The sequence below is a fragment of the Protopterus annectens genome, chromosome 2.part0, assembly GCF_019279795.1.
Source record: "Protopterus annectens isolate FY-2018-M chromosome 2.part0, PAN1.0, whole genome shotgun sequence".
Classification (NCBI taxonomy): Eukaryota; Metazoa; Chordata; order Ceratodontiformes; family Protopteridae; genus Protopterus; species Protopterus annectens.
In genome coordinates this window covers 677261173-677278315 of record NC_056728.1, presented here as the reverse complement: position 1 = coordinate 677278315, position 17143 = coordinate 677261173, and positions in this window count along the sequence as shown.

The following is a 17143-nucleotide window of genomic DNA, read 5'->3' as shown; positions in this document are numbered from 1 at the left end:
AAACATCTTACAAAAGGTAATTTTTAAATTATGACCTACATCTTGATCTGTAACCAGAGAAATATACTGAGGAACTACTTCTATAAACATTTGAAAAGAAGAAGGCATAATAGTCCATTTACATAAATTAACAGAATGCTCCAGTAAGCATGGTTCATAGACAGGCGAATGCTGTCCACAAATTAATCCATTTTGTGTCTGTGTACAATACTCAGTTTTATGTGTTTTTCCTCTCATATCTATATAATTACCTTCAAATTGTGGCAACCAATACTCATAACCGTCTGGTACGTGAAATATCATAGGTAACACAGTAAACTGACACATAATAGTTGCATCAGTAACATTATAATGCATAAACTTTCATGTACAATATTGTGGAGTACAGTATGTTACTTCATTAAATAACCAAATCTAATCAGTATCGGGTGTCCATTTGTTAAACAACTGTCACCAAACATTTTCATTTTGTAACATAAGTTCGGTTTGTACTCTAATTTTCTGAATTTCCACATACAAAGATTGCATAGTGCATTTTGTCCAATTTACAAAAATTGTCATGTTACCATCAAATTTTAACTGATTTAGCTGCATAGCATTATAATTGTCTAAAAACTGCTGCTGATAATTTATATTGTGCAGGTGTGTCTTCCATATTTCTGGATTCCAAGATGCTTGTAAATGCACAATCTGAGAGATATCTTCCTCCACTACTTTTAATCAATTAGTCAGAATTTCAATGTCAGCTTTATTAATAGCTCCCATGCTTGTACCTAGGCTTCCTAGCAGAGTGTCATGCCATGCCTTTTTATATCAGCACATGCCTGTGTCTGGGAATGTGATGTTAACATGTACTAAAACCTTTTGATACTGTCTGCCTACCTTTTTATAGGTAGAAGGGATTTTAATCAAATGCTCTGTATGAACAGAGATAGGTTTACCTGTTAATATTGATAAAACATATCCCCAATGTATGTGGCCTGTAATGACTGTGCTAGTAATACACATTACAGAAACTCCAGTAGTAAAATGTAGCTGTATTTTCATATTATTGGGAGGAATACTAATTCCCTGTATACTATGATTACCACACTTCTTCACATAGGTGAAGATTAGCCGTTGCATTGATGTTGGATATTTCTTTGAATTTTCTCCTTTTCCCAAATAAAATATAGGGAATTGACAACATTTAATAGAAACTTTGGAATCAAATTCAATGGTTACTTTAGGACTATTTGGTTGAATATAATGATGACCTTCAACTGTGAACCAAAAGGTAACATTACTGGAAATCCTTCTGTACCTGAAGATACAAGTAGCATTATATGGACAAGTAAAATTGTCCTGCTGTCTTTGTTCATGAGAATGATTTACATCCCAACCTAGCTCTACAGTATTATTGTCATTGTATATTTTCCAAACTTGCATTTCTCTTGTTTGACACCCTACCCCAAGGGCTCCAATGAGTACAGTCAGTACAATAACGAACAGAATCTTCATTGTGTACAATAATATAACCTTGCCATATAAGTGGTATTAATCTGAAAAGATGTTTTGATAGATGCTTTTTCAACTGTTTCTGACTTGGCATTTGCCGTGAGTCTACAAACCCCCCATCACAAAACATGAAGTCACTTAATGACTTTCAACTGATCTCTATGAACAAGAATCATTTTGCTCTTTTTCTTTCCTTTAACTTTGCACACTAGAGGTCCTAACTGAGCAATTACTTTAAAAGGTCCTTGCCAATTACTATCCCATGGACCGTCTGTCTGGAATGTCTTGATCAATACCTATGTCCCAGAGGGAAGGTTTTTTTCTGGCATAACAGGATCCTTTGACCGTAATTTGAATGCTTGCATTTGTGATAATTATTGACGCACTTCAGAAATATCTTTTAACCATTGTTGATGCTGTGCAATTTCTGATAATGGTCTGTTTGTACTAACAGTAGGATCAAATGGCAATTGTACAGGCACTTTTCTACGTGTCATGACTTCAAAAGGTGAGATCCCTGTTTTACTGTTTGGAGTTGCTCTGACACCTAGCATGATTCCAGGCAAATGTTTTATCCAATTTACTCCTTTTTCCAAGCAGGCTTTCTTAAGGCATTCCTTAAGATTCCTGTTCATTCTTTCAACAATCCCATTAGACTGGTGATGGTAAGGAACATGAAATTTTTCCTGGATACCAAGCAAATAACACAAAGCTTTCATCGGTTTACTGATAAATTGTGGCCCGTTATCAGATTCGATAACTCGTGGCCACCCCCAATGACAATTTTTTTTTTCCATAAGGCTTCTGCTGTAGGCTTAGCCATTATTGTTTTTGTAGGAATTGCTTCTACCCATTTTGAAAAAAACATCAACTACCACTAAAATATACCTGTATCCACCTTTAGCTGGGGTAATGGACCTGCAAAGTCAATTTGGATGGCATATACCAAGGTCCATACGCTGGAGTTACCCTTAGTAACTGTGTTTTTTTCAATTGAGCATTAACCTGCAAACATATTAAACATTCAGCATGCACTAAATCACAGATTTTCTTTAACTGTGGATGTCAGTACTTGTTCTATACAAGGGGCCATAACTTTTGTGTGCCCAAATGTCCCAATACATGACGATTAAATTTCACTAACTGTCATGCCTGTTGGTACAGTATATAAGGAAGACTAAAACCGTCTTTAAAACATTTTACATAATATTGCCCTGGACTTTCTCCTACAAGAGTACATTTTTCTAACTCTTCATGCAGTCCAAACTTAGTTTGGATCTGCAGCAAATCATGTTGCAAATTCTGAACTGAAAATGACTGTATGGCATGTACTGCAGTGGTTTTATCTGGTATACTAGAAAGGTGTTCTGCAGGATACAATTGCATTCCTTCCTTTGCTGCCTTTTTTGCCATCTGATCAGCATAGTTATTTAACTGAAAAATTTAATTTGTAGCTTTTTGATGAGCTTTTACCTTTAAGATACTGTAGCAACCAACAAGGGACTGACTACGAACCAAATTTCAAATAGTCTGTAATACAGAATCATTCTTGAGTGGTTTGCCCATGTTATCAACAAACGCTCTCCTTGCCCATGTAGACATATTCAACCACAAAGAATTAACTAAGTATGCACTGTCTGAAAAAATATTGACAGGTGAAATATTTTGTAACAAATAAAGAACTGCTTCCAGTTCAACTCGCTGAGCAGACATGTGTCCCGGTAACTGAATCAGTCGACTGTCCCATAGAAGGGTATTCTGGTACTACTGCAAATCCAGTCCGATATTGTCCATTGTCCCAAAATCGAGCAGAGATGGCCTGCCTTCCTGAAAATCAGGAGACAGAATGGGCTTTTCTGGATTTGAAATGTGCTTAATGCATTTGTGTAGTTTTCCTTCATATCCCATGAAGTTAGATAAGTAATACTTATCTCCTGCCTTTATTGTAACTTGCTTGACACTAAATAATGCCAACCATTTTACAAACACCACTTGACTAACATCATCAATCATCTTATTTAGCTGAGTCTCATTTACCAAAGCCTGTATGGCATAATGCGGTGTCTGTACTATAATGTCTTTAGAGAAAGCTGTTAGGTAGTCAGTTTGTTTTAAACCCCAGTAAATGGCCAAAAGTTGCTGAATGTAGGGGTGATATCCCCTCTCAACATGTGTCATTTTCCTACTGAAAAATGTAATGGGGCGTAAAGTCTTTTCCATTCTAGAATCTGAGCCCTGAGGCCACTCCTGTAAAAGCGCAACAGAGAGTGTGTTGGGTCCAGCTGCTGCCTGTAACACAAAGGGATGTGTTAGACTTGGAGCTACTAATTCTGTTGCCTTGCCTTGGCCAATGCTGCCTTTAAATCACAAAAAGCCAAATTTTCCTATGGTCCCCACTCCAGAAAGGTAATTCTTTCTGGCTAGAAAGCATGTCATACAGATGAGCTGCCATACTGGCATAATCTTCTATAAATTCCTGATTATAATTCATGATACCCAGAAATTTGTGCAAATCCAGAATGGTAACCAGTTTATCCATTTGCAAGATTCCCTGCACCCTCTCCAAACAAGGATTACACCTGGAGGGATGTAAAATAGTACCTAAAAATTTTACTTCAGGTAACATGAATTGTACATTTTCACTTTTAACTTTAAACCCTGCCTCCTGCAGTGATTGAAGGACCCGTGTCACTTTAGCTAAATGCTGTTCTTTTGTTTTAGACTGTATTAGTATGTCATCAATGTAATGCAGAACAGAATCATCAGATTCTAGACCTTGTAGTATTCGTCCAACTATTTGGTGACATATAACCGGGCTGTTTTGAAATCCCTGTGGTAACCGCGTCCTGACATACTGATCATTTTGAAAAGCAAAGGCAAACATTTGCCAGTCTTTTTCCTGCAATGGTACTGCAAAGAAATCATTAGTTAAGTCTATGACCGTAAACTACTGACTTTGTGGTGTTATTCTTGCTGCTAGCTCTGGAACCCCTGGAATCAGATGAGCCCAGGGAGTCGTGAATTGGTTCACTTTTCGTAAATCAATAACCAATAGGTAAGTGCCATCCTTCTTTTTAACTGGCCATATGGGTGAATTTGTAGGGCTATTTACCTTTTGAATTATTCCCACATCAAGCCATCATTGCATGAAATTTTGCATGTCTGTCTTTGATTCCTTTGGTATCGGATACTGTTTTTGAAATGGTGGAATAAAATCTTTGTCACTACCTACAGAAACTGCTTCCTGTAGCTTCCCGCAGTCTGTGGGTCCTTTAGACCACAACATAGGGAATTGCTGTCTTACCTTTACCCAGACTTAATTTTCAGTAGGGCTGACACTACAGCCCTTTGCAGAACTGTTTGATACATATATTGCCTTAGTCATACATAACGTGGGACCTTGTCCTTGCCATATGATACCATTAGGAAGGTCTATGACAATTCCCATTTTGGACAATATATCCATTCCCAAGATTGTGGCTGTGCAAGAATTATGTGTTAAAAATACCCCTTTCACTGGTTCCCCTTGACAGGAGAATTGTACTTGTACAGGTTTACTACCTTTGGCTAGACATCTAGAGCCATAAAAACCTGAAATACATGTACATTTAGACAAGTCAGGAGGCAAATGCCTACCTGTCACTGAGATGAACACTCCTGTATCTAGAAGAATATCTTCCCACAGATTCCCCTGGTCATCCATCTTTTCCTTTCCTGAAGTTAGTCCAGAAAGAGACTTGGGTAGGGAGGGGGTCACACCCCTATAGTAGATCTACTTCCCACCCCGAATCATCAGTAGTATTGGACTGCAAAGGACATAATTGCCGTGTTTCCTCAACCTCTTCACAATCAACATAAGAAGATCAAATAAGTTCATGATGCAAGGCTATTTGCTGCTGATAATTAGGATTTACTGGACCCTCAGGAAGAAAGTCAGAAGGAATAGTTGTATCCTGTGTGCTAGCAATATTACCTTGTACATTGACACTAGGTGTCAAACCATCCCTTTGCTGTACTTGGAATACTGACTGTTGAGTGTGTGTGGTATACAGGGGTTGCTGATGTAGTCCCCTATTACCCTCTGTCACATATTGCTGTGAAGTGTACTGCTGTGTTTTTACCTTTGGCTGCATTACCTGTAGCTGTCGCGGTACACTTGGCTTATCAAAATTTTTCACTGTAAGAAACTTACCCTTTGCCTCTTGTTCCTGGCACCATCTGCGATAATATTTACAATGATTTTAGTATGACCTACCTGTTTACAGGTATAATTATCATAAACATCGGCAGCTGTTACCATGTTTATGCAAAGCTTAGCAGGTCACAGCATAGTTCAGCATAGCTTAGCAGAGTGCAGCGGAGCCATCTTTTATTAAAAAAGTGCATAATGTGCATATCAAAATTAAATACATATTTCCCCTTCCATGTATTCAAACCCTGGACCTACTCCACATGAAGCCATAATTCTACCCATTTAGCTATGAGGATATAAAGAAACACAGTATGCCTTCACATATACCACTGAGCTACGTATAAGCAGTGCTGAGCACCATGCTGTGCTGCGCAAACATGCTTAGACATGTTTAAACACATCTTTTATTAAATAATTACATCCGGTTTTTATTTTTAGATGTCTGTCCGGTGCCTGCTATCTTATATGTGAGAGCAGCTTGGCATTGCTGCACTCCATGCCTTGCCACGCAAACATGTTTTTTTTTTTAAAAAAAACATAAAAATAAAACAAAGGAAAAAAACAATAAATAAAAATAAAAGGACATTGCAGGGAGTCTCATACACCTCTGCAGCCACTGTTACCACTACACCTGTCCCTGCACTGATTCAATAACCATGTTCCTCAGCTCTCCTGCCATCATTAATATGCATGGCGTGCTGCTGAGGGGGAACTGTGACCATGAACATGGATACAATCCATGTAGGCTCTACATGGTGCTTACACAGATTTCATTAAATCCTGGGGTCTGTGTAGGCTTCTCATAATGCCTGCATGGAGTTTACTGAATCCCAGGATGCGTGAACGTTGTAATTAGTGGTTACTTGCCCTTATCTCTTAACTTTGTTTTACTGCAAAACCCTGCCTCTGCTGGTTGTTAGTACTGCTGCAGACTAAGCTTTTTTCTGCCATAAAATGGGTAGGATGGTGTTATCCATGCACTCTCCCCTTCCCCAGTCAGTACATCCAGCACCTAGGCCACTATTCCTACTTAGGTCATCTGGTTTGTAGTCAGGGTTTGTCTGTCTTTGATGTTGTGCTTGGCTTGTTTGGTCGTTTTGCTAATTCATCAGGTTCAGTGTGATTTACCCAAAAATCTACTTAATGAAGCATTCTTTTATTTGTTATAGTACGAAAACACATACATTCAAAAACTGTTTAGATAGTAGATACTGCTAAGGTGAAATGTACATAATAAGCTCTCTAACATATGTATATATTAAAAACATCTACGGCAGTATTCTTTTATCTTAAATTACATACAAGGCAGATGTTTTAGCCACGAGGTTGCCATTTTTTGTCATTTCTTCTGACTGACGTTTCTGACACCATAGTTCCTAAATGGCACTTTTGTGCAGTCTATTTCCTGCAAGTAAGGCAAGATATACACCTGAAATGGATTACTTTATCTGGTGAGAAACTTTGTAAACTGCTTATTAGACCTTTTGGCTGCAAAAGAACAATAATATACATTTTCAATATTTCCACATCAGCAGTTTGTGGTTCTGGAGCTGATTAAACTATCCAAATGTTGAGTAATATATTTTGCTGCAGGGACATTTAGACTCCAGTTACTTGATTAAAACAATAAGATAGCTTACAAGACCCCAGTGTTATTATACTGTTGCACAGAAACCAGTAACATAGCATTCTTTCCTCTATAAGCAGAAACATGAAGCTAGATATAATGCTATCTGTAACCCATTGTAACCCGCATTACCTGTACTCAGTTTAGTTGAAAGGTATATATATATATATATATATATATATATATATATATATATATATATATATATATATATACTTCACTTATGCACTACAGCCCCATAACCACATTATGATGAATTTTTAACACAAGGTAATGTTAAAGAAGTGTGATCTTACAGTCACAAAGCATTACACTGTGAATAAAGAAAATGTCACTCTTATACTCTCAGAGTAAAATAAACAAACTTTTTATCTTAAATACACTGTAAGCATCTGTGTTCATATAAAACTGAGTCTGACAAAAAGAAGAATATCTGGCACCAGAAAGTGTCTCAAGTGCTTGAGTGAAAAAGATTTACAATATACATCGTCTTAAATAAACTCAATGATTTTTTAAATCAATGTTTTACACTGCTAAATGGTCCTTGCAGTATTAATAAAAATACATCTTTTCATCCAGCAGTGTTTCGACTGAGAATAAGAATGCAAAAATATTAAAAGTAGGATGATATCTTGCTGACAGGAATAGAAATGGCTTACTATCATGCTTTTTTTTCTGTTGCACTTTATATATAGATTCATTAGTCTGGATCATTTCTTCCCGGACCTCCACTGAAAATAAGCTCTGTCCTAGTCGGACTTTCCCGGTCAACAAAATGATAACTAAATAAATAAATAAATAAATAAATAATAAATTAGTAAGTGAACTTTTCTCTCTGGGTTACTCTGCAAATGAATAATGCCTTTTGCATTTAAAACCCTGAAATGGGGTTTGTTATTTTTAATTTCACACTTGAATAGTGATCCAAAAGATAGTCTTTCGATTCATGACAGAATGAAGAGTATATGGTCAGTGAGCCATTGTTTTCTCATAACCACTGCCGCCACACTTGTATTTTCGGTGTCATAATCCTATGGGATCTGCTATACTATATAGCTCTGAAGTAGTCAGACTTGCAAACATTATATCTGGTAGTATATGGTTTAATGGGTCTATATTAGATCAGCAAACTCTTAAACAAGCGAACGTTGATTGATCGACCTTATTTAAGCAAATGTTCAAAATATTGAAGCAACAGAAACCCAAATTTTTTCCTAGGGAAAGAATTCGGTTGTCCGTTTCTGTTGCTTCGGTATTTTCAGTGCTGTGGTTGGATTCAGGTAAGTGTGTGATTGTGTGGATGTGAATGTTAGGGTGGGTTAGGCGAGTTAGGGTCAGGGCTCAGGTTAGGTATGTGTGCGATTGTGTGGACGTGAGGGTTAGGGCGGGTTTAGGTGAGTTAGGGTTAGGGAGCGGGTGAGGTGAGTGTGCGATAGTGACGGACCTTAGGGTTAGGGTTTGGGTTAAGGTAAGTGGATAGTTAATGGTGTGTGCATAGTTTAATGTAGGTTTAGGTGTCAGATTTTAGGTGTATGTGTGTGGATTTGTGTTTGTTTGGTGTGCTTGTGCTGTGTGTATGTGTTTTGGATCAGTGATTTTTTTCCCTAGGAAAAAAATCACTGATCTGACAGTTCAAGGTTGTAAGCTTTCACTTACATAAGGTCAATCAATCAGCGTTCGCTTTTTTAAGCATTCGCTGATCTAATATAGACCCTGGTTTAACTCATTGTGAATTGAGGCATGTTTTCATTTACAGTGATCTGATGTCTTGGCTATCTATGATGCATGCCTTGTAACCCCAAATCTCTGTCCCACCTGTACTTTCTGAAAGCTATATTTGTCTTATGATGAATGCTCCCAAAAGTACTGGTAATGGCTTATGCATCTGTGGCTGTATAGTCTTCTTTGGAAAGATGCCTGTACGTCTAGTGATCACCCTGAATGGATAGTATTAAAGGCCTTCACTGGAGTGAAGACTAAGGCTAACATTTACCATAGTCTGATTTCACCTTAAATTAGATGCCAAGCAAAAGTTTACAACATAGCTGCACTTCATTCTTTGCTCAGACTTGGCTTATGTATTTGATGTAGTCATGAGAACAGTTAAACTGAATGTGAGATTAACAATTCTCATTTTAGACCTTTTCCTGGTTGTGTTATTGAGCTCTTGGTGAAGTCACACTACACAATTCCATTTTTCTTATCATTACTTTGCTAGAATAGTCATTGCTTCCTACCTGAAAGGCTTGCCAGTAATATCATTCATGTTAAAGGGGTATATAAAGGTGCAAAATCCTAATCACCTTTGATAATCCTTGAATAGTTTCCAGTCACTCAAAACATTTTTTTCTGGTTGAGCTTGACAAAGCTCAGTGATCCACTGTTCTTACCTTCAGGTCTGTTCAAGATTCTGTTCTCCATTGTGCCTTTATCTTTTTTACATCTCAAAGCTAAGCTCAGATCACTCACACTGCACTGTTTAAGAGGTGCTAATCATACATGATTGAGTAGTAATGCCTATTAAGCCTCAGAGCTTATAAGGTGGTTGAGTAGAAAAGCATTCACAACATTTGCACTATGTCTGACTTGTTAATTTTTGGAACAAGATTCAAAGGATGTGAGTGCACAAAAAGAGTCATATTTGATGTGGAACAAGATCAAATATTTGACTATCCAAAGACAGTTCTAAATTAAAAAAAAGAAAGAAGGCAAATGATTTTGGTATGACTACATACTCAGGACTAGTTTCAGATCCTTCTCTGGAGACTGAATGCTATCACAAACATTTTTATACGGCATTCATCTTCAGTGTTAATGATTTCCAGTGCCCTCATTTATAGCATTGGATATCCTAGGTAAGAGACATCCCTAATTTTGCATGTCTTTTGGCAATATTGCTTCCACTTAGCAATGTGCTTTTGTAGTAACTATTCCTAAATCACAGACACCAGAAAAAGGCAGATGAGTTTTAGACATATCTCAATCCTGTATACAGGCTCATAGGTGAATGCCAGGCTATAATTTCATAGGTCCATAGGTGCATACCACACTAATGACCACTAGTGCCTTTATAAGCCTAACCATGCAACCCAAATATAACCCCCAAGTTTGATTTATATAGGGGGTGATTTACTAACAGCCTCTGCCCATCAGAGACATAAGTACTAGACTAGGGTGAATTTACCATTACCCGTCCATTGGTCCAAGTTGCACTTAAATAGGAATGGGGAGGAACTCTGCTTCACATGGATAGGAATACTGTTCCACAGATTGGGAATTCTCAGAGAAACATGCATCTCTCTCCAATGTGTCCGATTTATGCTGCAGGCAAAATTTAGGTCTTTTAATCTAATAGTTCTGATAATGTTTGTTTTATGATTGTGTCAAAGGTTCATCAAAACAGGGTCCAGGTATGCCTTGTATGCCAAGTAATGGTCACCTCTCAGAAGTCTGCATGATACTGAGTAAGAGACAGGGCTTAAGGTGATCAGCATAGGACATTATATTTACTTCCTGTATTCTTCTATTCAGGAAGTTTAGTGGATGCTCCAGTTGTTGCATGTGTCTGGTCGAGTACATAATGGAGGGGGCGTTATACTATATGATACCTCTGATGAGGGCTGAGTAAAGTGGTACGGTGACTTCTCTGGACCTAGATGCCATTACCTTTCTTTTAAGCTAAGCATCACAGAAGGATTTGCTTACTATCTTGGACACATACTGGTTGAAGGCTAGGTTACTGTTTACATGACTGCCCAGATCCATGACTAGCGAATTAACTATTAGGGGGGCTTTACTGATGATGCTATTACTTGAGGTAACAAACTTAAAGGTACTATAAAGCATTTATTGGTATAGAGATTTAAGCCATGGCTTTGGCACCAAGCATTTGCCTTTGTTAGAACATTCTGAAAGGTGTTCTTATCTTGGGGGGGGGGTTCAGTGACTGCTCTCAGTTTGCAATCATGTGAACTTAGTTAGCCAGAGGCCTTTGACATTCGCTTGGACATCTGAGAAGTAGATGTCAAAGAGGAGTGGCCCTAGTAAAGAGACCTGAGGGACTCCACTAGCAGCTGGCCTCTTTGTGAAGGTGGCTCATCAATTCTAACCTCCTGGATCAGTGAGTCAAATAACTATCCAGCATGTTGTAAAGGGGTTTATACCTAGTTCTATAAGTTTGCTGACAATGCCTGAGTGGATTATTGTATCAAATGCTTTAGCCAGACGTAGGTAGGCGGTTTACACTGTTTTCCTTTCATTCATTACCTTAGTGACCTTTTCAAAGAAATTCATCAGATTCAGTAAGCATGACGATCTTTCTTTGACAAAGCCAAACTGGGACGGATCCAGTGTCTGGATGTCCCCTATTGTCCTTACTATCGATTTCAATGATAATTCTTTCTAGGGCTTTGTAAATGAGACTAGTCAGAGTAATGCGCCTGTAGTTTTCAGGATCTGTTGATAGGCCTCTCTTATGAAGGGGGGTGGCTGTCACAGTTCTCCATTCATGTGGGAGAAAGTCTGTTTTAAGACTATAGTTAGATAATGACTTCTGGTTGACACTACATGATCCTTTGGTATTTCTAGTTTCCAAAGAATGTTAATACATGCTTCCAAGTAAGCAATAAAAAGTGTGTGTTTATACACACATGCACATACACACACATGCACACACACAGACACACACACACACACACACACACACACACACACACACACACACACACACACACACACACACACACACACACACACACACACACACACACACACACATACACACACACACACACACACACACACACACACACACACGCAAGCACACGCACACACACACATACATATCTTATTTTTTATTATGTATAGATTCATGTCAGTAATTTTTCACTTTTCTTAAAACAATATGATAATGATTCAATGACAAATGCATAGCTGTGGGGTAACAGTCTACACTCTAGTGTATATTCAAACTAATAGAAAATTGCTTAATGCAAAAACATTTCTTAGCAATTGTAGAATAATTTTTCTAAATCTATATAATATTTATTTCAAACAAATATTTTAGGAGCTTTTTTCAGAGTCTGTTGATTGAGTGGAAATGTATGATTATCAAACAGAAACAAGGATTTCTTGAAGTTATTTTAGCTTTGCTTCTACCACCAAAATCCACTATTATCAAAGTGAATCAGTCTTGGCAAAAGAAGTTTTAAGCTGTGCATAGTAAGCTTCATTTTGAAAATGGAATTACTATATTAGGACAGCAGAAACTAAGATCTTTGCTAAGTCTGATAACTATAATCCATGAATAATGTCATTAATTATGTATAGTTGTCATGAGTAAAACAGCATCAAACAGTATTAAAAGCATATTCACCATACAAGGTGGAAATTTGTTATATAAGTCAGATACAATGACATCAGGTTCAGAAAATATTCTTTTTTTTCTGGGATTTAATTTATGGCTGCATTTCTGCTGTTATAGCTGATCCAACCATTCATCCATCCAGCTGTCATTATGTGTCATATATGGTTGCTTCAATGGCCATTAAACAGCCATTAACAGCCATGGAGTTTAGTAGGCTAGTATGGAATAGAAGTAAATTTCCAGACCTTTATTCCATATCATGTACCCCCTCCCCAATATACACACACAGATTCACACACCTTCAATTCAGATTCACCATTCTAGATGCCCCTTCTTTTTTGTTGGGATGAAGAAACTGGAGTACCCAAAGAAAGTCAATGCAAACACAGGGAGGACATTAAGATATGAAGACTCTGCATAGAAAGCTCCCTGGCCAAGAATCAAGCTGGATGACCTGTTGTTGTGAAGTAAAAATACTACTCAGTGCACTACTGTGCTGCTTCTAGTACCATGCTTTCTCTAGTACCATGCTGCCTCAAGTACCATGCTGTCTCTAGTACCATGCCATTTCTGGTACTGTACTGTTTCTAGTACCGTGCTGTCTCTAGTACCATGCTTCCTCTAGTACTGTGCTGTTTCTAGTACCATGCTGTTTCTAGTACCATGCTGTCTGCAATACTGTGCTGCCTCAAGTACTGTGGTGTCTCTAGTACTATGCTGCCTCTAGTACCATGCTGCCTAGTACAGTGCTATCTCTAGTACCATGCTGCCTCTAGTACCATGCTGCTTAGTACCGTGCTGTCTCTAGTGCCATGCTGTTTCTGGTACTGTACTGTTTCTAGTACCGTGTTGTCTCTAGTACCATGCTTCCTCTAGTACTGTGCTGTTTCTAGTACCATGCTGTTTCTAGTACCATGCTGTCTGCAATACTGTGCTGCCTCAAGTATTGTGGTGTCTCTAGTACTATGCTGCCTCTAGTACCATGCTGCCTAGTACAGTGCTATCTCTAGTACCATGCTGCCTCTAGTACCATGCTGCTTAGTACCGTGCTGTCTCTAGTGCCATGCTGTTTCTGGTACTGTACTGTTTCTAGTACCGTGCTGTCTCTAGTACCATGCTTCCTCTAGTACTGTGCTGTTTCTAGTACCATGCTGTTTCTAGTACAATGCTGTCTGCAATACTGTGCTGCCTCAAGTACTGTGGTGTCTCTAGTACTATGCTGCCTCTAGTACCATGCTGCCTAGTACAGTGCTATCTCTAGTACCATGCTGCCTCTAGTACCATGCTGCTTAGTACTGTGCTGTCTCTAATGCCATGCTGCCTCTAGTATTATAAGAGAGTCTGCCAATTCTTCAACTCGGTCTTCGGACATTGTCTTCTTATTGCTGATGTCAAGAAAGTCTAAGAAAGAAGTACAGACATTGAAAAGAATTAAAATTTTAGTTTTTTAAAGTCATTGTTGTTTCATTATCAATAAGGTACAATAATTTCAGATATATAAATAATTATTTATAGTATCACCTTTTTAACTTTTATTAGTTATGGTGCCCAGTCTTGTAAGTGATTATTACTTCACCTCAAATGTTTTGTGTGTAGCCCAAGATTTATTTTTGCCATACAAGCATATGTAATATGTTCCAATAACGTTTCGGTATCAGAGGTACGTCTGGTTTAAGTCTTCAGATTTGTGAATTCTTCTGTAACCCATGCCTCAACATCCTATAATGCCATATATGCAAGTATTTTCAATACCTTTGGGTATAATTCATTAGATATTCTTGGTGAAAGATAATAACATCTGAAATCATATTTGGAAACAAGTTAAAAAAAGTTAACCTGGCTTATTAAAAATTGAGTCAGAAGTATTTATTTATTTGCTTATTTATTTATTCATTAACCGGGTGAGTAGACTTGTCAATCTTATTCTTATCAGGCACAACAAAGGCTCATTGAAGAGGAAAGTTAGCCAATAACATGATCAGAGTGTTAATTATGCATGTAGTAACATCATGGCACAATGGAATTATACAAGTGTTGGGTATGGACACGATAAAGGCAGAATTGAATCAAGTATAAGTTAGGGATGTGCTGATACAACAAATGTCAGAAAATGACAGCAGATGTCGAAATAAAACAAACATCTTATATTACTGATTAGACATTATTTTAATAGAGTGTATCTATTGTCATGCTTATAATAGTATTGATACATCATGTTGCAGTACTAGCAACATGTGAAAATGTGTAGTACCTTACTATACATATTCTGCAACTGTTACGTCAAAAACCATCATTCTCTGAGATTTAGAAAGAATCCCATATCAGGTGATAAAAGCTGTGGCCAATAGGAGTTTTTCATGGACTGCGAAAAATACGATTCAGAAACATGTTGGCCACAATAAGGAAAGACCTCCTTATCAGCTAATTTGCACATCTCTGAATTGCCAGTAATACCAACTTGCACTTGTACATGCATGCACACACAGACACACACACAAACACATTGACTTACTTAATGTCCTTAAGTTGATATAATCTCCCTGATGTATCATCTTATTCTTTCTCCTGCACCTCATAAATCATGCCCAAAAGCAAAGTTTTATTCATGAGTTTGCTCTTGCTCTGTTTCCCAGATATTATGAACAATTATATTCAGTTGATGATGCCAGACTTTAGATGTGCATGCTTCTTACAGTTGACCAAATGCCACCCAAAGCAAACCCACTTAACTAGTGAAGAAGACTAAATCTCAGGGTTGTTAAGGATTTTTTGTGCCAAAGGAGCAAGGTTTGAAGCTTGTTTCCCCCAGCATTATTATAATGCATTTCAGTGACTTGCAATTTAAAGTCTATCCATGCTCTCTAGCAGTAGTCACAGAGAGGACTAAAGCTTTGCAATATTAACAGTTTGCTTTGTATGTCAAAGGTGCAAGAGGTCAAAGCATCTGCCATGGTATGTACAAGAGGTCAAAGCATCTGTCTTGGTATGTACAAGAGGTCAAAGCATCTACCTTGGTATCTACAAGAGTTCACAGCTTCTTCCCTAGTGTTTACAAAAGTTCAGATCTTCTTTCCTGGTGTCCACAAGAGTATAAAGCTTTTTCTCCTGGTGTCTAGTATTCCCCTCACCTATAACTCTGTCATGATCCAAAACCTGTTGTTTTCTTAACTTTTTAAGGGATATTTGTGTAATCTGTCTGTAATATCCCCAGTATCTAGAGTACAACCCACCCATGCATCTTTTGTGATGCAAAACAGTTGTTCAATTAACTTTTAACTTGTGATACAGTATCCAAGGTGACTGGTGTCCCGGACAATATTCCAGGAATGTTTATTGGAGTTTAGAGGTATGACAGCCCCCACCCCACATACATTTACACATCCATGCATATGCCCACACACACATGCACACACACATAAGAGTACACACACACACACACACACACACACACACACACACACACACACACACACACACACACACACACACACACACACACACACACACACTCATGCACATTCTCATCACGAATATCTGTCTACTAAACTCCAAAGCACCTAGCTCTAACACAATCTCACCATTTGAAGGCAATGTACAAATGTGAACTTTTAGCCATGTTCATTATCTCTGCTGACCAACATGAAGAATGACATGGCTATGTACATGCATTACCGCAGCCATTTTATGGGGAAAGTGCATGGTTGATTAGCATCTGATGCAACCCAGAATGCCTCAATAGTTTTTGCAGTAGACCAAAAAGACAGTCCATCATGGTGTTGTACCTGTTTAGTATGGCACTGCTGAAGGAATATCTCTGACAGAAATGGTTGCTGCCGCTGGTAAAACAGGCTTACACTCCCGGTAACCTTTATGACTTCCTGCGATTATCTGTGTAGCATGTGCATATATATTCATTCCTACGGTATCCTTTTGTTTTTTTTGTCCACAGTTTTTTTCATTTTGTATTTATGAAGAGACTGTTTTCAGTGCAGCTCAAACAATTTTATTAAAATCCCTTATACCAGTAAGTGAGTCGCATGGTAATCTAATAATTGTGTCTGGTGCCACCTGTAGTAATTGGTCATGTCTCTTTGAGCACTATTATGGGAAGAGCATCTTCCAGCTTTGGAATTAGTATGCTCCTTACTACTACTAATCTAACTTCTGGTAAAGTAGACATTTTGAAACATACCTTTTATTGTTGTAGGGCTTTTTTAATAACTATGCCAGTTTGTAATCTATTAGACAAAGTTGGATCTAGTATGAGTCTATTACCCTTATCTATTCTGATGTGTTATGAGCCACAGAAGGGAAAGAGAAAGAAAAAATATGGATGATTTATTTTCCGTATTTAATGTTGCATCCTCTGGGTTTAGACATTTATTCCAGCATTTAATAATGTAGTCAGAGTAGAAACTTTGGATTGTTTAAGAGCTATTCAGTCAACGCTATTCAGTAACAG